General features: G+C 59.7%; 1 pseudogene; it reads left to right on the forward strand.

Moving 5' to 3' along the window:
* LOC137457381 (zinc finger protein 585A-like) overlaps nt 1-20,999 on the forward strand; it is a 285,768-nt pseudogene that overhangs the window by 261,092 nt on the left and 3,677 nt on the right.

The following is a 20,999-nucleotide window of genomic DNA, read 5'->3' on the forward strand; positions in this document are numbered from 1 at the left end:
CCAGTCCCTGAGAATTGCAAAGGAACAAGGGATGATTTTGGTGCTGGAAAGGCCCTCTCAGAGGGGTCAGGATTACCCCACAGATTCTAGGTGGATTTATGCCGCCCCTCCAGTGCAGGCTGCTCTCTGGTGTGGGTGCAGTGGTGATTGCTGAGGGATTGCTTCTCGCTGAAGCTCTTCCCACAGTGACCACAGGTGAACAGCTTCTCACCAATATAGGTGCGGCGGTGACCAACGAGGGTGCCCCGGTGGCGGAAGCTCTTGCCACAATCTGCACAGGTGTAGGGCTTCTCACCAGTGTGGGTGCGGCGGTGAACAATGAGATTGCTCCTGTAGCTGAAGCTCTTGCCACAGTCAGGACAGGTGTAAGGCTTCTCACCGCTGTGGATGCGGCGGTGAGCAATGAGAGGGCTCCTGCGTCTGAAGCTCTTGCCACAGTCAGGACAGGTGTAAGTCTCGCCAGTGTGGGTGCGGCGGTGAGCACTGAGATAGCGCCTGTGGCTGAAACTCTCGCTACAGTCAGCACAGGTGTAAGGCTTCTCACCGGTGTGGGTGTGGTAGTGCTCAATGAGAGTGCGCCTATGGCTGAAGGCCTTGCCGCACTCAGCACAGCTGAAAGACTTCTCGCCAGTGTGCACAAGAAGGTGCTTTGTGAGGTTCCCCATCTGGGTGAAGCCCTTACCGCAGTCGGCGCAGCAGTACGGCTTCTCACCGCTGTGGATGAGTTGGTGCCGGATGTATTTAGTACTCGTGGTAAAGCATTTGCCGCACTCAGCACAGGGGAACAGATGCTCTCCGGTGTGGATGCGGCGATGGGTGGTGAGAGTGGAGCTCTGTCTGAAGCTCTTGCCGCAGTCCCAGCAGGTGAAGGCCTTCTCCGTGGTGTGGGTGAGGTGGTGTTGCCTAAGAGTAGAGATCAGCTTGAACCGCTTGCCACAGCGGTCACAAGAGAAGGGCCTCTCTCCAGTGTGGGTGCGGCGGTGCTTGATGAGCTCAGAGTTCCAGCGGAACCTCTTGCCACAGTCACCACAAACGAAGGGCTGGGAGCCAGGCTGCGGGCAGAGGTGCTTCACTAGCTCTGAGCTACCTGGGAAGCTCTGCCCACACTCAAGGCACTGATTCAGCTCTTTGGGTGACACTGAGGGACCTGCTCTGGCTTCATCCTCCTCCATACATTCCTCCCCCTCATCCTGCTCACCTTCATCATCATTATCCTCTTCTTCATAGTTGTCATTCTCAACATCATTCTCCATCTTCTCCTCTTTTTCCTCCCCATCCTCCTCTCCCTTGGGACTGCATATTGGCTTCTCCAATTTGATCTCTGGGTGCTGCTTCTCCTCCCAGCTCTTGTCTGGGTCCTTCTGTGAGGCCATACTGTGGCAGGAAGGGGTCACAGCTCTGCAACAGGGAAGATGGAAGCACCTGAGCCCAGGACCTCAAACCCTCAGATCCTGCCTGGGTCATGACACTCCCTGACTCCCAACACCCAGCTGGAGGAGAGAATGCAGACGGGACCTCAACCCTTCAGTTTCTGCCACAGTGTGGGCACAGACCTCTAATACCTGTGCTGAGAACCCAGGTTCCTGTGATCAGTGCGCTGAGGCACCCTGGGACTTACAAGTGGTCTTGTCCTACTCTCCTCAAGCCTGGTGGCATTGGCAGGGTGGTTCCTGGCCCAGGCCCTGTCCTTTGATCTCCCCTGGCTCAGACAATGGAGGCAGCAGCACTGAACAATGAAAAACCAAACCACCTTCAACTTTCTCCCACCACCATCCACGTCCCAAGCCCAAACACCTCCTGCTCACAACTCACCTCCAGCAGCCTGGAGCATTCCTCAACTCCCACAACACTTGATGTGCCTCAGAGTTCCTGGAGAGGTGAAATATGCTGGACAGGAGGAGGTGGTAGAGGCTGGGAGCTGCCCTGGGGGCCTAGGATCCTGCTGTCAACCCACTCTGGATTTCTTACCTGTTGGGCTGCTCCAAGGGACAGATCTGCAAACTCTGCTCTTCCACAGCACACAGGGACAGGGATAATGGAGAGAGGACTCAGCCCCTGACAGAGAGAAGCAAAGGGCTCAGAGGAGAGCACTGACCTGCAAGGGATGGCTCAGCACTGCCCAGGACCAGGCAGCACAGCTCAGCCTTGCTGGGGGCAGCTCCCAAGCCCAGCAGCACAGCCACAGCACACAGCCAGGGCTGATCAAGATGGGAGGCCTCAACAAGTGCAGACACAGCTCCTGGCCCAGCACACAGTCCCCAGCACACAGCTGCAGGCCAGCACCACAACACAGCTGCCTCCACACAGCCTCTCCCAGGTCTTGCCTAAAGCTTCCTTCCACTGCCTACCCAGGCCTCTGCTGCCTACAGCTGCATTTGCCAGCAGATCTTGCTCTGGACCAAGCTCTCCTCCCAGGCCCTGCCCCCACCACACCCACTCTGTGCTCAGCTCTGCCCTGCACACCTCTCTGCTGCCCACTCCAACCTCCCAGAAGTTCCTAATAGCACCCAGACAGCCTTTGAAATCTCACTGCTAAGATCCTTGGGGAGGTTTGGAGGAGGTTTTGTGTTCTCAAAACTCTTCAAATATGCCTGAAAAATCATCCAAACATCTTCAAAACTCCTCCAAAACATCTTCAGAAGTCACCAAATCCCTTCAGAACTGCTCAGAAACTCAGCTGGAATGCACAGAGCCCTGAGGCTGAGGCAGATCCTGGGACCAGGAACCTCTGGGGCTGGGTTTTGCCCTGGGCTGGGGGTTGGGGAGGGGTCTGTTAGGCTGTCTATGGGTTTGGGAGGCCAGGAGTATGGGTTGGAGGAGGGTTTGTGGGGTTGGGGATCAGTGGGTCTGGAGGAAGCTCTGGGGGGAGATTGGGAGGAGCCCCTGGGGCTTAGCTTGGGAGCTGCTGGGGTTCTGCTGGTGGTGTCTGTGGGGTACAGCAGCACTCTGTAAGGTTATGGGATGGGGGCTGGGCAGTTATGGGGGGGCTGTAGGTTTCTGGGGAGGTTTGTGGGGTTGGGGGTGGTCAATCTGGGTTGGGAGGGGTAATCTGTGGGGTTCTGATGGGGGCTGTGGGATTGGATCCCTGGGGGCTAAGGGTTGCAATCAGGATCCTTTGGAGCTCATGGGGGGAAACCTGTGGCTGGGATTGGAATCCACTGGGGCTGGGGGGGGTCTGGGGGGCTCTGGGGCTCTGGAATGTTTGGGGGTTTGATGGGGCCTGGCTGACCCTGGCACACTGGGTAGGGCAGGAGCCACCTGGGCACCACAGGCCCTGATGTGTCCCCAGCTGTGCCCCCACCCAACAGCAGCTGCAGGAGGGGCTGGGGGTGGATCCTCCCCCTCCAGCCAGGACAACAAAAGGCTCAAGGCCAAGGGGGAGAAGCTGAAGCAGAAGCTGGCAGCCAGCAAACACAATCTGGGGGTGGGAGGGGTGTTCTGGGCAGGGGGGCTGTGGGTTTGGGGTGATTCTCCGCCCAGCTCTGCAGAAGGCCCAGCACCAGGGGCAGGCATTGTGCTGCCAGCCCAAGGGCTGAGGCAGGAGCACCCCTGGCTGCTGGCCCAGCACAGCCAGATGCAGGCACTGGCACTCGGGGTGGGGTTAAAGCCCTGAACGCCCCAAGCAGCCTCCCCCAGCTCCCTGTGCCACCCCAGGCAGCCCATGCTGCACCCTGCCACAAGCAGGAGGAGCCCAAAATGCCCCCAGGGAAACCACAACAGCAGCCTGAGAGCTAAAATGCCTCCCTGGGACCCTCAGTTACCTCCCTGCACCCCAAAGCTATCCCAAAGGAACCAACAATGGTCCCCAACACCCAGGCAGCAGGAAAGGACTCCCCCACCCCTAAGGGACCCAGCACTGGGGGGGCTGTAGAGGGATTCTGGGGGGCAGGGCCCATGGCAGTGCCATTTGGGACCCTGCCTGACCTGGGGGCAAAGAAGACTTGGGGGGCAGCAACACTTGGGGAAGCTCCTGTTCTTCCCTCCCCACTCCAGCTGGGCACTCCTCCAGTGCCACCCAAGTTGGGGACCCCATTGCCCTGGGGGTACCCCCCCCACCTCCTGGCCTCCTCTCACCAGTAGCCTTTCTCTCCAAATGGGGGCTCCTGCCCAGGAGGCCACCCCAGCCCCAAGCCCTGGGCTCACAGACCAGGCCAGGCCAGGCTCTGAGCTGCTCTATGGCCAAGCCAAGCTGAGTCCAGCACCAAGCCACTGCTGGACCCCCCTGGACTCTTCCTTGGACCCCCCCAGCAAGGGCAGCGCTCAAGGAGGTGTCCTGCAGCTTGTGCAGGGAGGAGAGCAGCTGAGGAGAGAGGGGAGAAGGCAAAGAGAGGGCAGAGAATGACCAGCAGAGAGCTCAGCACCACCCCAGGCTCCCAGCCAGGCTGCCAAGGTGCTGCTGGGCACCCACCGGGCTTGGCTGGGGGCAGGGCACCACTGCCAGCTGCAAGTAGCCAAAGGGGCAAGCTGGGCACACTGGGCACAGAGGCTTAGCCTCCTGAGGGCAGGGACAAAAGGCAGAGCCCAGCTGGGGGACACAGAGAGGCCTGCAGAGAGATGGACACAGCCCTGTGCCCGAGGGCAGGCAGAGGCACCCCTGGCACAAGAGCACAGCAGAGCCCCACAGGAAGGGGCTGGGGGTCACAGAGGCCTCGGATGCCACCACCCCCAGCACAGCCAAACCGCCCCACAGCTGACACCAGCCCCAGGCGCTCCCAAGCTCAGGCTCAGCACAGCACCCACGCCTGACACCCCCACGGCACCCAGCACACAGCCTGCCCACAGCTCCCCCCCGCGCCTGGCCCTCAGCCCAGCCGCTGCCCTTCAGCACAGCAGCCGCCCGGCACCTGCCAGCACAAAGCCTCCAAACCCCCAGGGCTCCCCCACACACCCCCACAGCAGCCTCTGCTGCAAGCCACACCCCACGCTCACCACCACCTCTCCTGCACACAGCAGCCCCCACAGCGCCGCTGCCACCTCAGCTCTGCTGCCAGCCCAGCCCCCAGCACAGGGACACAGGGACACAGGGCCAGGGACAGCCCCTGCAGCCCACCAATGGCTCCGCCTGCAACACAGCAGCAGCCAAAGGGGGCCTGCAGCTGCCCCCACCAGGGGGAGGCAGCACCACAGCACCACAAGGAGCCCCCAAACACACCCACCCCGACCCAGCCCCACACACAGCTCCCCACAACCGCACCCACCCCCTCGCACCACCCCACCACTCCCCACTCCAAGCCTCACCACCCCGACCCACACCACACCCACACACAGCCTCCCCCACCACCACCAACTCCTACCCCCAAACCCACACAGCCCCACGGGCTCCTCACCAGCCCCTCACACGCCCCTCTCCGACCCCAAGCCCCCACCCAACCTCACACACGCCCCCCACAACTCCACAGCCCCCAACCACCACCCCCCACAGCCCCACCCACACCAGCCCCACACCTCACCGAGCCCTCCTCAAGCCCAGCTCCAGGACACAGCCCTCAGCCCCACCGCAGCCCAATGCCAACCCCACCAGCCGCTCCCCCAAGCCCCAAGGGATCCCCACCCCAGCAGCCCCCACTCTGCCCCGCGCCTGCCCACACCTACCCCACAGCCCAGGCCAAAGGGGCGCACAGCAGCAGGAAGAGGAAGGACGAAGAGCTCGGAGCAGAGGCAGCTGCCGACTGCCGTCCCCTGCAGCCTCCTGGCAGCCTGGGCGAGCAGAGAGCGATGCAATGGAGGCCCCGAACCGCCCACGTTGCAGCCCAGCCCAGGCGGGGGATGGGGCCGCAGGGGAAGCCCCGCCCACGACCGGGCAGCCGCAGCCAATCACAGACGCCGAATTACCCCAACCACGCCTCCAAGTCGCAGCGGGGAGCTGCGGCCCTGGCTCCGCGCGGGGCATGCCGGGAGGTGCAGCTCTCAGCCAGGGCGGCGCCGTCTGGGCTGAGCTGCGCTGCGGGGGCAGGGCTGGGGCACAGCAGCTCCGCAACAGCTCTGACCCAGCAGCTGCGCACAGCTCCCAGGAGCTTTGGCTCAGCTCGGAAAGGTTGCGCAGAGGTTGCCAGGAGCTCTGCAGATATTCGGAGGATTTTTTTCGCTGAGGATTCTCTGCGGGGTTGGGAACCCAAAACCTCCTCCCAGCCTCTCCCAAACTCTTGCAAAGAGATTTCGATGCCTCCCGAGGGGGCTTGGGGCAGCTCCGGGCGATCTGAACGGCTCGGGAAGAGTTTTTCTGTCACCTTCCAGAGTTTCCAGCAGGTGCTGAGGACTTTTGCAGCATTTCTGAAGGATATTGAAGACTGCAAGAATAGGATAGGATAGAATAGAATGGAATGGAATAGGATAGGATAGAATAGGATAGACCAGACCAGGTTGGAAAAGACCTTTGAGATCATTGACTCCAACCTATCCAACACCATCTAATCAACTAAGCCTTGGCACCAAGCACCCCATCCAGTCTCTTAGTATCATTCATTCAGGGTTGGAAGGGACCACAAGGATCATCTAGTTCCAACCCCCCTGCCATGGGCAGGGACACCCCACACTAGATCAGCCTGGACAGAGCCTCGTCCAGCCTGGGCTTAAACACCTCCAGGGCCAGCACCCCAACCACCTGCCTGGACAACCCATTCCAGGGCTTCACCACTCTCATGGGGAAGAACTTCCTCCTCACCTCCATATTTATAGACATGGATCAGATCACCTCCCAGCCTTCTCTCAAGACTAAACAGCCCCAGGAGAAATGGAGTAAAATTGACCTTGAGCTATCTTTTGGCTGCTGGAAGGATTGTGCTGCTCCCAAAGCTGGCACCAAGCTGCATGATCTCTGGGAGTGAGGCAGCAGGAGAGCCAGCTGAGAAAGTGAGCTCTGAGATCTTACCCTGTGGCACTTGAGCCACACTGCTTGAGCAGCTGACAGGCTCTGGAGAGGTTATTTCAAACTCACAAACAACATCAGCTGCATCAGGGGAAGTGCTTTAAGCAGCAAGGCTCTGACCTGCTTTCCATTCTGCTGAGGAGGAGGGCAGGAGGTGCTGCTGAGCCTCCCAGCTGCTCTTACAAAACTTCCTAAACACCTCTAGTGATGTAGACTCCACCACCTCCCTGGGCAGCTCATTCCCATGGCCAATCTCTCTTTCTGTGAAGAACTTCTTCCTAACACCCAGCTTAAACCTCCCCTGGCACAGCTTGAAACTGTGTCCTTTTGTTCTGGTGCTGGTTGCCTGGGAGAAGAGACCAACCCCATGGCTACAACCTCCCTTCAGGTAGGTGTAGACTGCAATAAGGTCTCCTCTAAGCCTCCTCTTCTCCAGGCTAAGCAAGCCCAGCTCCCTTTTCACCTCAAGCCAGAGAACTCCAGAAAAGCAAGAAAAGTTAAACAGAGTAACTATTTCCTATTAATGCTACTGCTAATTGCTATTAAGCAAACAGCATAAACTCACTTACAGAATTATAGCCACTTCCATACACTGTGGCCACATCATTTTCAGCAATACCTGATGGCCAGGCACTGCCTTATCTCACATGAACACAGTTTTTATATGCTACCACTACCTTAAAATCATTACTAGTCAAATTCCCGACATAGCACAACGTTTATCTTCTAATCACAAGTGGTTTAGATTTTTCTGCTCACTTATCTCCTAGTTGTAACACACTCCACAGAATCATTACAAGGCACAAAGGCATAGCAAACTGCTGGCCAAGCTGTCAGCCCATGGCTTGGACTGGAGCACACTGCGATGGGTTAGGAACTGGCTGGAGGGCCGAGCCCAGAGAGTGGTGGTGAATGGTGCCACATCCAGCTGGCAGCCAGGCACCAGTGGTGTGCCCCAAGGATCAGTGCTGGGCCCTGTGCTCTTTAACATCTTTATTGATGATCTGGATGAGGGCATTGAGTCCATCATCAGTACATTTGCTGATGACACCAAGCTGGGGGCAGGAGTTGATCTGCTGGAGGGTAGAGAGGCTCTGCAGAGAGACCTCGACAGGCTGGACAGATGGGCAGAATCCAAGGGCATGAGATTTAACACATCCAAGTGCTGGGTTCTGCACATTGGCCACAACAACCCCATGCAGTGCTACAGGCTGGGGTCAGAGTGGCTGGAGAGCAGCCAGGCAGAGAGGGACCTGGGGGTGCTGGTTGATGGTAGGCTGAACATGAGCCTGGAGTGTGCCCAGGCAGCCAAGAGAGCCAATGGCATCCTGGCCTGCAGCAGGAACAGTGTGGCCAGCAGGAGCAGGGAGGTCATTCTGCCCCTGTACACAGCACTGGTTAGGCCACACCTCGAGTACTGTGTCCAGTTCTGGGCCCCTCAGTTTAGGAAGGATGTTGACTTGCTGGAATGAGTCCAGAGAAGAGCAACAAAGTTGGTGAGGGGTTTGGAACACAGCCCTGTGAGGAGAGGCTGAGGGAGCTGGGGTTGCTTAGCCTGGAGAAGAGGAGACTCAGGGGTGACCTTATCACTCTCTCCAACTACCTTAAGGGAGGTTGTAGACAGGCGGATGTTGGTCTCTTCTCCCAGGCACCCAGTACCAGAACAAGAGGACACAGTCTCAGGCTGTGCCAGGGGAAGTTCAGGTTGGATGTTAGGAAGAAGTTCTATACAGAGAGAGTGATTGCCCATTGGGATGGGTTGCCCGGGGAGGTGGTGGAGTCACCATCACTGGAGGTGTTCAGGAGGAGACTTGCTGGGGTGCTTGGTGCCATGGGTTAGCTGTTTGGGTGGGTTGGATTGGTTGATGGGTTGGACACGATGATCTTGAAGGTCTCTTCCAACCTGGTTTGGTTTATTCTATTCTAAATTTCAGTATTTTCTTAGAAAGCCACTGCACTTCAAAATAGCCCAAACCAACCAAACTACAAAACCAAAGGAAAAAATCCCTCCACCAAACCCATCATGTAAATTAGTAAGGCAAACATTTGCCTTCCCTGAGAAACCCCATTTGTCATGAGCCCTGTGAGCAAACACTGGATGGGAGCCAGCATTCAAGAGAAACAGGCAGAAAACAGATTTTAAGGTGAGAAAGGCTACATCTCCCATGGGAAGACTACCCTGGTCATCATCCTTCTGTTCACAGATCAATTTGCAACCCCTGGGACCAAGCAAAACCAAGCTCTGATTCCTGATGCTAGCCATTACCAACAACTGGTTACACAGCAAATACTTCCACAGAGACCTCTTAGTCCCTACTGCCAGCTGAGTTTAAGGCCTAGAAAAGTGATTGCATGAAAAGCTCTAAATATAAACTCAAGGGACATGAAGCATCAGGACTGTGGAACCTGCTGCTCCTGGCAGAGTTGATCCAATCAGAGAAGAGTTTGGGTTGGGAAACCCCCAAATTCAGCTGGCAGCTGTGGGCAGGAGGAACATTGCCCTGCTTGAAGCAGAGCCTTTGAACTGCAGCTGAGGGTTCAGAGCTGCCTTAGGAGGAGACTTGAGCCCTGGGGATGTATCCCAATGGGAGTTGTGTTCTCAGCCCCTGAGTGCTGCTGGTTTGCCACAGGGTTTCACAGACAGACTCCCTAAGGTTGGAAAAGACCTCCAAGCTCATCAAGTCCAACCTTCTACCCACATCTCCATGACCACCAGACCATGTCCCAGAGTGCCACCTCTACTCATGTCTGGAATACACCCAGGGACAGTGACTCTCCCACCCCCCTGGGCAGCCTGCTCCAATGCCTGAGCACTCTTGAAGCAAAGAGATTTTTCCTCCTCTCCAACCTAAATCTCCCCTGGTACAATTTCAGGGCATTTCCTCTTGTCCTGTCGTTGGTTACTTGGGAGAAGAGGCCAATATTGGCCTCACTCTGATCTCCTTTCAGGTCCATGTAGAGATCAATGAGGTCTCCTCTCATCCTTCTCTTCTTCACAATAAGCAATCCCAGCTCCCTCAGCCTCTCCTCACCAGACCTGCTCTCCAATCTCCTCCCCAGCTTTGCTGCCCTTCTCTCTCCCTGCTCCAGCACCTCAGTGACTTTCTCATACTGTGATGCCCAAAGCCAAACACAGCACTTGAGATGCAGTCTCCCCAGTGCTGGGGCCAGAGAGACAATCACTTCCTGCTGCTCACAGCCCTTCTGATCCAGGCCAGGATGGTGGAGGTCTTCCTAACCACCTGGGTGCACACTGGCTCATGCTCAGCTGGCTGTCTACCAACACCCCCAGGCCCTTTTCTGCTGGGCAGTTTCCAGCCACGCTGCCCCAAGCCTGCAGCCTTCACGGGGTTGTTGTGATGCTAGCACAAGAGCCAGTGCTTGGCCTTATGAAACCTTCTGGAACTGACCTTAGCCCAGCAGCCCAACCTCTCCAGACCTCTCTGCAGAGCCTTCCTACCCTGCAGCAGATCAACACTCCCACTTCATGTTGTCTGCACCTTGCTCACTCTTTCATTGCTTGCTGTTGATGTGGCAGAAGATGCAGTCAGAAATCACCTGAAGTGCCACCACCATCAGGGTTTGTCTGGTGAACATTGAAAGGCTTAGAAAATACAGACCAGGGGGAAAAAAAACCCAAACCAACAAGAACACACCTAACAAACACTAAGGTGAGCATTAAAACTCCAGCTGAGTTATAGCCACCCTGGGTTTCAAATGTTTCCATGAGCAACCATAGAATCGGTTCTGGGAGCTCTGTGCTTTGCCTTGGCAGGGAGGTGAGGGAGACAAATATCTGCTGCTCAGCACTGACTAGGTCCAGCCCATGGCTGTGGTCATAGCATCATAGTATCAGTCAGGGTTGGGAGGGACCACAAGGATCATCTAGTTCCAGCCCCCCTGCCATGGGCAGGGACACCCCACACTAGATCAGCCTGGCCAGAGCCTCATCCAGCCTGGGCTTAAACACCTCCAGGGACAGGGCCCCAACCACCTCCCTGGACAACCCATTCCAGGGCTTCACCACTCTCATGGGGAAGAACTTCCTCCTCACCTCCAGCCTGAATCTCCCCACCTCCAGCTTCCTTCCATTCCCCCTAGTCCTATCACTACCTGAGATCCTGAGCAGTCCCTCCCCAGCCTTCCTGCAGCCCCCTTCAGATACTGGAAGGCCACAATGAGGTCACCTGGGAGCCTTCTCTTCTGCAGACTGAACAGCCCCAACTCCTTCAGTCTGTCCTCACAGGAGAGGTGCTCCAGCCCTCTGCTCATCCTCCTGGCCCTGCTCTGGACACCTTCCAGCCCCTCCACATCCCTCTTGTCATAGGGGCTCCAGAACTGGAGGCAGGACTCCAGGTGGGGTCTCCCCAGAGCTGAGCAGAGGGGGAGGATCACCTCCCTTGCCCTGCTGGCCACACTTCTCCTGCTGCAGCCCAGGAGCTGATTGGCTTTGCGGGCTGCAAGTGCACACTGAGAGCTGCTGGTGAGCTTCTCCTCCCCCAGCACCCCCAAGTCTCTCTCCTCAGGGCTGCTTTCCAGCCAGTCCCTGCCCAGCCTGGATTTGTGCCTGGGATTGCCTCGACCCAGCTGCAGGACCCTGCCCTTGCTCTTGTTGAGCCTCCTGAGGTTGGCTTGTGCCCACCTCTCCAGCCTGTCCAGGTCCCTCTGGATGGATCCCTTCCCTCCAGCCTGTCTGCTGCACCACACAGCTTGGTGTCAGACAGCTTGGGGTCATTGCATCATAGACTGCTGGGATGGTAGGGGCTGGAAAGGAGCTCTGGAGAGGAGGTTCAATCCCCCTGCCAGAGCAGGATCCCCTGGGGCAGGTCCCACAGGAACGCATCCGGCTGGCTCTGGAAGCTCTCCGGCAAGGGGCACTGCAGGGCCTCTCTGGGCAGCCTGCTGCAGGGCTCCAGCACCCTTCCAGCCAAGAAGTTTCTCCTCATGGTGAGGTGGAGCTTGCTGTGTCCCAGCCTGCATCCATTGCCCCTTGTCCTGTCCCAGGACACCATTCCAGAGAGCCTGGCACCACCTTCTTGACAGCCAGCTGGATGTTTTTCCAGGCCTGGCCCTTCTCAGCCTAAAGGAGTAAGAATCAGAGAGTGCCTGTGGCTGGAGAAGACCTTTCAGGTGCAGGTCAGCCATGCCCTGACCCTGGCACTGTGCCAGAGCTGAGGAGCTCCTTTGGTCAATAGTATTTTGCTGTGGGCTGAGGATCATATTTTGCTGTGGGCTGAGGATCAGAGAGAAGATTCCTCCAGCAGTGCCAGAGAGCAGCAAGGGGCTGGGCAGTGGCCAGAGGGTGGGCACAGGACACGGTGAATTGTTGTGCCATCCCATAATCCCTGCAGCTGCCCTGGAAGCAGAATGCAGAGCCAGCTCCTCCCCTCTGCTCCCTCATCTCTCCCTGGGGCAGGTGGCAGCTGTTGGCTCTCCTGGTTGGAGGGGGGAGAGGAGGGGGGAGAGGAGGGGGGAGAGGAGGGGGGAGAGGAGGGGGGAGAGGAGGGGGGAGAGGAGGGGGGAGAGGAGGGGGGAGAGGAGGGGGGAGAGGAGGGGGGAGAGGAGGGGGGAGAGGAGGGGGGAGAGGAGGGGGGAGAGGAGGGGGGAGAGGAGGGGGGAGAGGAGGGGGGAGAGGAGGGGGGAGAGGAGGGGGGAGAGGAGGGGGGAGAGGAGGGGGGAGAGGAGGGGGGAGAGGAGGGGGGAGAGGAGGGGGGAGAGGAGGGGGGAGAGGAGGGGGGAGAGGAGGGGGGAGAGGAGGGGGGAGAGGAGGGGGGAGAGGAGGGGGGAGAGGAGGGGGGAGAGGAGGGGGGAGAGGAGGGGGGAGAGGAGGGGGGAGAGGAGGGGGGAGAGGAGGGGGGAGAGGAGGGGGGAGAGGAGGGGGGAGAGGAGGGGGGAGAGGAGGGGGGAGAGGAGGGGGGAGAGGAGGGGGGAGAGGAGGGGGGAGAGGAGGGGGGAGAGGAGGGGGGAGAGGAGGGGGGAGAGGAGGGGGGGAGAGGAGGGGGGAGAGGAGGGGGGAGAGGAGGGGGGAGAGGAGGGGGGAGAGGAGGGGGGAGAGGAGGGGGGAGAGGAGGGGGGAGAGGAGGGGGGAGAGGAGGGGGGAGAGGAGGGGGGAGAGGAGGGGGGAGAGGAGGGGGGAGAGGATTAACCAGGTTGGAAGAGCCCTTTGAGATCATCAAGTCCAACCTCTCACCCAGCACCATCTGATCAACTAAACCATGGCACCAAGTGCCTCATCCAGGCTCTTCCTAAGCACCTCCAGGGATGGGGACTCCACCACCTCCCTGGGCAGCACATTCCCATGGCCAATCTCTCTCTCTATGAAGAACTTCTTCCTAACATCCAGCCTAAACCTCCCCTGGCACAGCTTGAGACTGTGCTCTCTTGTTCTGGTGCTGCTTGCCTGGGAGAAGAGCCCAACCCCCACCTGGCTCCAGCCTCCCTTCAGGGAGTTGCAGACAGCAATGAGGTCTGCCCTGAGCCTCCTCTTCTCCAGGCTCAGCAACCCCAGAGCTCCCTCGGCCTCTCCTCCCAGGGCTGTGCTCCACCCCCAGTGCCAGTGCCAGCCCCGCCTGGTGCTGAGTGCGGGCAGCAGGGCTGGGATGAGAGTTGCACTCTGGACCCCGTCCCTCCCGGCCGCTCTCTGACACCTCACCGCCCCCCCCCATTGCTGTCCCAATGCACATCCTGCACAGCACAGACTGCAAACAGCCAAGAGCTTCAGGAGCCAACCCCGCGGCCCCCAGCCCCGCCGGCACCCCCCTGCCCCTGGCCAAAGCCAAACAGAACAATTCCTCACCCTCCCCAAGCCTGCCCCAGCCCCACGGAGCCCCCTGCCCCCCGCGCCCCTCCCGACCCCCAACTCCACACACGCCCCCGGCAGCCCCACGCAGCCAGAGCCTTCCCCGCTGCGCTGCCGCCGCCCTCAGCGCTCCCCGGCCCCCTCAGCCCCTCCCGCCCCGCCGCAGCTCACCAGCCGGCAGCTGCCGCTCGCCCGCCAGCACCTCCGGCACTTCTCCCGCGCTCCGGCCCCGCTGCCGCTCCCCACGGGGCAGCACCAATGGCGGCCGCGGCCGGCAGGGGCAGCTCCTGGCTGGGCCTCGGCAGCGCCCAGGGGGAGGAGCTGCCGCGCTCCCGCCGCCTCTCATTGGCTGCGGCTGCCCGGCCGTGGGCGGGGCTTCTGTTCCAGACTGCTCCCCGCTTCCGCTCCTCGTCCCACGTGGCCGCAGCAGCCGGAGGGGCCGGGCCGGGGTCTCCCTTCCAGCGCTCTCTGCTCGCCAGCAGCCTGCCGGGGCCGGCGGCTCCCTGTGCGCTGAGCTCTTCCTCCTTCTTCTCCTTCTGCTGCTCTGCTTCCCTCTTGTCCCGGGGTCCAGGTGGGGTTACAGAGACTGTGGGGATGAATTGTGGGTCGTGGGGTGGGGATCAGAGAATGCTCTCTGTGGGGCTGGGAGGGGTCGGGAGGGTCGCTTGAGTTGGGAAAGGTTTTGTGGGACAGGGGTCGGTGGGGCTGGGGCGGGGGGGAGCCTCTGCGGGGATCTAGGGGGAATCGGTGGGGTGTGGTTGGGAGGCTTCTGCGGATATGTGGTTGGGGTCCGTGGGATACGGGGGAGGTCCGTGGGGTACGGGGTGGGGGTGGGTCTGTGAGGTCCAGGGGAGCTCTGCAAGCTTGGTGCTTGGGGCCTGTGCGGTTTGTGGGGGGGGGGTCGCTGTGGTTGTGGGGAGCTCTGTGCGGATGTGGGGGTCTGCGGTGTTGGGGGTGGTCGGGGGGGGGGCTGTGGGGTAGGGCAGAGGAGTGCAGGGTCGGTGAGCGTCGTCTGTGCTGTTCTGGGAGGGGTCTGTGCGGTTGCGGGGCCGCGGGTGGGGTTGGGGTGGGGGCTCGGTGGGGTTCCTTGTGGTGCTGCCTCCCCCTGGTGGGGGCAGCTGCAGGCCCCCTTTGGCTGCTGCTGTGTTGCAGGCGGAGCCATTGGTGGGCTGCAGGGGCTGTCCCTGGCCCTGTGTCCCTGTGTCCCTGTGCTGGGGGCTGGGCTGGCAGCAGAGCTGAGGTGGCAGCGGCGCTGTGGGGGCTGCTGTGTGCAGGAGAGGTGGTGGTGAGCGTGGGGTGTGGCTTGCAGCAGAGGCTGCTGTGGGGGTGTGTGGGGGAGCCCTGGGGGTTTGGAGGCTTTGTGCTGGCAGGTGCCGGGCGGCTGCTGTGCTGAAGGGCAGCGGCTGGGCTGAGGGCCAGGCGCGGGGGGGAGCTGTGGGCAGGCTGTGTGCTGGGTGCCGTGGGGGTGTCAGGCGTGGGTGCTGTGCTGAGCCTGAGCTTGGGAGCGCCTGGGGCTGGTGTCAGCTGTGGGGCGGTTTGGCTGTGCTGGGGGTGGTGGCATCCAAGGCCTCTGTGCCCCCCAGCCCCTTCCTGTGGGGCTCTGCTGTGCCCTTGTGCCAGGGGTGCCTCTGCCTGCCCTCGGGCACAGGGCTGTGTCCATCTCTCTGCAGGCCTCTCTGTGTCCCCCAGCTGGGCTCTGCCTTTTGTCCCTGCCCTCAGGAGGCTAAGCCTCTGTGCCCAGGGTGCCCAGCTTGCCCCTTTGGCTACTTGCAGCTGGCAGTGGTGCCCTGCCCCCAGCCAAGCCCGGTGGGTGCCCAGCAGCACCTTGGCAGCCTGGCTGGGAGCCTGGGGTGGTGCTGAGCTCTCTGCTGGTCATTCTCTGCCCTCTCTTTGCCTTCTCCCCTCTCTCCTCAGCTGCTCTCAGCCCTGCACAAGCTGCAGGACACCTCCTTGAGCACTGCCTTTGCGGAGGGGTCCAAGGAAGAGTCCAGGGGGGGTCCAGCAGTGGCTTGGTGCTGGACTCAGCTTGGCCACAGAGCAGCTCAGAGCCTGGCCTGGCCTGGTCTGTGAGCCCAGGGCTTGGGGCTGGGGTGGCCTCCTGGGCAGGAGCCCCCATTTGGAGAGAAAGGCTACTGGTGAGAGGAGGCCAGGAGGTGGGGGGGGGTACCCCCAGGGCAATGGGGTCCCCAACTTGGGTGGCACTGGAGGAGTGCCCAGCTGGAGTGGGGAGGGAAGAACAGGAGGGTCCCCAAATGTTGCTGCCCCCCCAAGTCTTCTTGCCCCCAGGTCAGGCAGGGTCCCAAATGGTACTACCATGGGCCCTGCCCCCCAGAATCCCTCTACAGCCCCCCCCAGTGCTGGGTCCCTTGGGGGTGGGGGAGTCCTTTCCTGCTGCCTGGGTGTTGGGGACCATTGTTGGTTCCTTTGGGATAGCTTTGGGGTGCAGGGAGGTAACTGAGGGTCCCAGGGAGGCATTTTGAGCTCTCAGGCTGCTGTTGTGGTTTCCCTGGGGGCATTTTGGGTTCCTCCTGCTTGTGGCAGGGTGCAGCATGGGCTGCCTGGGGTGGCACAGGGAGCTGGGGGAGGCTGTTTGGGGGGTTCAGGGCTTTATCCCCCCGCAAAGTGCCAATGCCTGCAGCTGGCTGTGCTGGGCCAGCAGCCAGGGGTGCTCCTGCCTCAGCCCTTGGGCTGGCAGCACAATGCCTGCCCCTGGTGCTGGGCCTTCTGCAGAGCTGGGCAGAGAGGTTAAGGAGGTGTCAGAATCACCCCAAACCCACAGCCCCCCTGCCCAGAACACCCCTCCAAGGCCTCTGTGCTCTGCAAGCTCTTGAGGCACAAAGATTCCCTGGGGGGTTGCAGAGTGATTCTCAGTTTCTCTGCAGGCCTCCTGAGCACAGAAAGGCTCAGGGCAGGAGGAGCTTTTGCTGTGTGGCTGCAGGCTGAGAGCTGTGCAGAGCTTTTGTCAGCTGTGCTGGCAGGAAGCATGGTCAGAAGCAGACTGCTGTGCTGCAGCTGCTCTGCCCCTGGGGAAATGCTTGCTGGCAGGCAGCCAAATGAGGCTGAGCTGTTGAGTGTCTGCTTGTGGCTGAGGAAGTGCATTGACTTGGACTGAAAGGTTTGGCTTGGGCTGGGGGCAGCCTGTTGTTGATGGTTTTGGTGGTGAGAAGTCCTGCAGCTTCCTTGGAGGAGCTTCAGCAGCAGCCAAAGCAATTCCCTTGCTGCTCTTTGCTGTGCAATGAGCTGGGAAGGGAAGGAAATGATTGCTGCAAGTGAGCAAAGCAATTGCAGTGCTCTGCAAGTCTCAGCAGTGCTGTGTCCAGCAGGGCCAGGGCAGGGATTGTCCTCCTGCCCTGGGCCCTGGGGAGGCCACCCCTGGAATGCTGGGGTGAGTTTTGGGCCCCTGACTCCAAGAAGGACTTTGAGGGTCTGGAGCAGGTGGAGAGAAGGGCAAGAAAGGTGTGGAAGGGTCTGGAGAGCAGGGCTGAGAGGAGCAGGTGAGGGAGCTGTGGGTGTTTAGTGTGGAGAAGAGGAGGCTGAGGGGAGCCCTCTTGGCCTCTGGAGCTCCCTGCAAGGAGGCTGCAGTGAGGTGGGGGTTGGGCTCTTGTGCCTTGTCTCAGGTGGCAGAAGGAGAGGAAGTGTCCTGAAATTGTGTCAGGGGAGGCTTAGGTTGGAGAGGAGGAGGAATGAGTTTGGTGGCAGAGTGGACAGGGCCTGGCAGAGGCTGCCCAGGGAGGCAGTGGAGTGGCCATGGCTGGAGGTGTTGCAGCAAGGTGTGGCCATGGGGCCATGGTTTGGTGTCCCTGGTGGTGTTGGGGCTGGCAGTTGGCCTCAGTGCTGAGGCTTTTGCTGCAATGGTTTTTGTGCTGGCAGCATTGTGTGCTGCCAGCTGGAGTGCTGTGTGCAGCTGTGGTGCCCCCAAGAGGGGCAGGAGGTTGAGCTGTTGGAGGGGGTGCAGAGGAGGCCCTGGGGGTGGTGGGAGGGCTGTGGCATCTCCCCTGTGGGGGTTGGCTGTAAGAGTTGTGTCTGAGGCTGAAGAGGAGAAAGCTGTGGGGAGAGGTTGGAGCAGCTTTGGCCTTGTGGTAGCTGCTGGGGTCTGCAGGAGAGCTGGGGAGGGACTTTGGTGAGGGGCTGGGAGTGATGGGCTGAGGGGGACTGGATTGAAGGTTGAGGAGGGCAGATTTGGAGTGGAGCTTGGGAGGAAATAGTTTGGAGTGGGGGTGGTGAGAGCCTGGAGCAGGTTGGGCAGGGAGGTGCTGGCTGCCCCCTCCCTGGAGGTGCTGAGGGTGAGGTTGGATGAGGGCTTGAGCAGCCTGGTGTGGTGGAAGGTGTCTGTGGGCATGGCAGGGGGTTGGAGCTGTCTGCTCTTTGGGGTCCCTTCCAGCCCAAAGCATTCTCTGGCTGCTTGAATTTGGACACTTAGCAGAAGTGCAATGAAGGGAACTTGAAATAAGCAAAGTTGTGAAACTGGCTCTGAGCCTGGGGGCTGGGGGTGAGCTTGGGAAGTGGTTCTGACCTTAGTTGCTGGCTCTGGGCTTGGGGTGTGGTTCCTGACCTCAGGGCCTGTCTCTGAGGTCAGGGCCTGGTTCCTGAGCTTGGGAAGTGGTTCTGATCTTACTTACTGGCTCTTGAACTTGTGGGGGCTGGCTCTGGAGCTTGGTTCTGACCTTTGTTGCTGGTACTGGAGCTTGGGGGCTGGTTCCTGAGGTTGGAAAGTGGTTCTGACCTTAGTTGCTGGCATGGGAGCTGTTTCTTGAGCTTGGGGTCTGGGTGTGAGCTTGGGAAGTGGTTGTGATCTTAGTTGCTGGTTCTGAACTTGGGAGCTGAGTCTGCACTTTTGATCTAGGTTCTGGACCTTAGTGGTTGGCTCTTGAGCTTGGGGGCTGGGTCTGAGCTCTGGAGGTGGCTCTCAGCTTGGGAAGTGTTCTGACCTTAACTGCTGGTTCTTGAGCTCAGGGGCTGGCTCTGAGCTTGGGAAGTGGTTCTGATCTTAGCTGCTGGTTCTTGAGCTTGGGGCCTGGATGTGAACTTAGGAGCTGGCTCTGAGCTTGGGGGCTGGCTCTGCATTTCTGATCTGGATTCTTGTGCTTGGGAGCTGACTCTGACCTTAGTTGCTGGTTCCTGAGCTTGGGGGCTGGGTGTGAGCTTGGCCCCTGCCTTGAATTTAAAATGAGAGAGTTCAGGCAGTTGGAAGTTGAAGCTGAACTGCTTTGCACTGCAGTGCTTCAGAGTTTGTGGTGCTCCAAAGGCAGATCTCAAAGAGCTGCTGCAAGAGTTGAGCTGAAGTGGCACAGTGCCCTGCAGAGGCAAAAGCTTTTCCCTGCCAGTCAGCCATTGGAATCATCTCCCCAGGGCAGTGGTGGATTGCCCTGCAGGGCAGAGTTGGAAGGCTCAGCTTGGCAGGGGGCTGGGCCAGCTCCTTTCCAGTGCAGTGTCAGCTGGCAAGGTTGGAGCAGCTGAGCCTTGGGGTCCCTTGCAGCCTGGCATTGTGTGGCAGCAGAGCTGTGCTGCTGGTTTTGAGGGCACTTGGAAAGCTTCTGGAGCATTTGTGCAGAGTGTGCAAGACATCCCTGAGCCTAGCAACTCCCTCAGCTCTCTTCAGAATGAACTCTGCAGAGCTGGAAGAGCTTTCCAGGAATTTGGCAGAGGTTTGGAGGAGTTTGGAAGGGATTTTGGTTCTCCTCCTCCTTGTCCTCCTCTGCCTCATCTTTTTCCTGCTCTCCCTGGAGGCTGCCCTTAGACTCCTAGATTCCTAGAGTGGTTTGGGTTGGCAGGGAGCTGCAAAGGTGCTGCAGTCCAAGCCCCTCTGCAGTCATCAGGGACATCCTGCACTAGCTCAGGTTGCCCAGAGTCCTATGCAGCCTCACCTTGAAATTCTCCAGGGCTGGGACCTCAACCTCCACCCTGGGCAACCTGTTGCAGAGTTCCAGCAGCCTCCTGGTGCAGAACTTGTTCCTCACCTCCAATCTCAATCTGCTCTGCTCTAGTTTGAAGCCATTGCCTCTGGTGCTGTCCCTGCAGGCTTTGCAAAGAGTCTCTCTGCAGCCTTCTTGTAGTCCCCTTCAGGTACCAGAAGGTCACTCTTAGGTCTCCCCAGAGCCTTCTCTTCTCCTTTGTAGGCTGAACACCCCCAGCTCCCTCAGCCTGTCCTGGTAGCAGAGCTGCTCCAAGCCCCTGATCATTTTTGTGTCCCTCCTCTGGACCCTCTCCATGAGGTCCCTGTCCTTCCTGTGCTGAGGGCTCCAGAGCTGGCTGCAGTGCTGCAGGTGAAGTCTCAGCAGAGCCAAGTGCCAGGATGGCCTCTGTCCATCTCTGGCCCTGCTGCTTTTGGTGCAGCCCAGGCTGCCCTTGGCCTTGTGGGCTGCAGGCTCCCCCTGTCTGTTCCTGTCCAGCTTCTTGTCCAGCAGCACCCCCCAGTGGTTTTCTGCAGGGCTGCTTCCTATCCCCTCCTCCCCCAGCCTGTCCTGATTGTGAGGATTGTGCCAGGCCAGGGGCAGGACCCTGCCCTTGCTCTTGTTGAAGCTCAGGAGGTTGCCCTTTGGCCCCCTCTGCAGCTTGTCCCCTTGAGCACCTCCAACTTGTTCTGCAGGGTATTGCCTTAGGTTTCAGGAGGCAGAGAGGCTCTCTTTGAGCCTGGTGAAAGGAGTTGATGCCAAGCTGTGGCCAGAGGGTTGGATAGAATTGGGCAGTTTCCATGGCTGTGCTGTTCAGAGCTGCATCCTACAGTGCAAAGCATCCAATCCACAACAATCCATAGTGTGCCTGGGCCACGGGAGCCAAGCAACCTCCCTAGGCCAAAGCTTCCTCCAGAGCTCCACCAAAGCAGGCCAGAACCCCAGGCCCCAAATGCCTTCCCCCTCCCCCATGCCTCTGCCCCTCCTCTCCCCATACCCAAGAGCTGCAGTTACAGATTCTGGTAGGCAGCTCCCAGGTGAGCCAGGCTGCTGCAGGCTGCAGTTGGCAGCACTGCCAAGGCCTCAAAGCTCCTCTGCAGAGAGAGATCCCAGAAGCTGTTCCTGGGAGCAGAGAGGAAGGGCAAAGGAGGTTGGAGATCCTGTGCTGTTCCTTTGTAGAGAGTGGGTGCAGGCCTTGTGGGAATGAACTAAGCTAGATGACACTTTGTGGTGTCCCTCTGGACTCTGCTGTCCCTTCTGGAGGTCTCTACTCTCTGGTGTAAGACATCCCAGTGCCTTCCACCCACCACAGGGATTCTCCTCCATGCTCTCATCCAGGGGCTTCTGTTGGGCCCTGCTGTCTGTGAAGATCAGCCCTGGGGCCTTGGGGACTCTGAGAGGGCAGCAAGTGAGTAGAGATGGAGCAATGGATGGAGAGATGGAG

This window comes from Melanerpes formicivorus, unplaced genomic scaffold (assembly GCF_026170545.1).
Source record: "Melanerpes formicivorus ecotype bairdi unplaced genomic scaffold, bMelFor1.0.p_v2 SCAF_177, whole genome shotgun sequence".
NCBI classification, from domain to species: domain Eukaryota; kingdom Metazoa; phylum Chordata; class Aves; order Piciformes; family Picidae; genus Melanerpes; species Melanerpes formicivorus.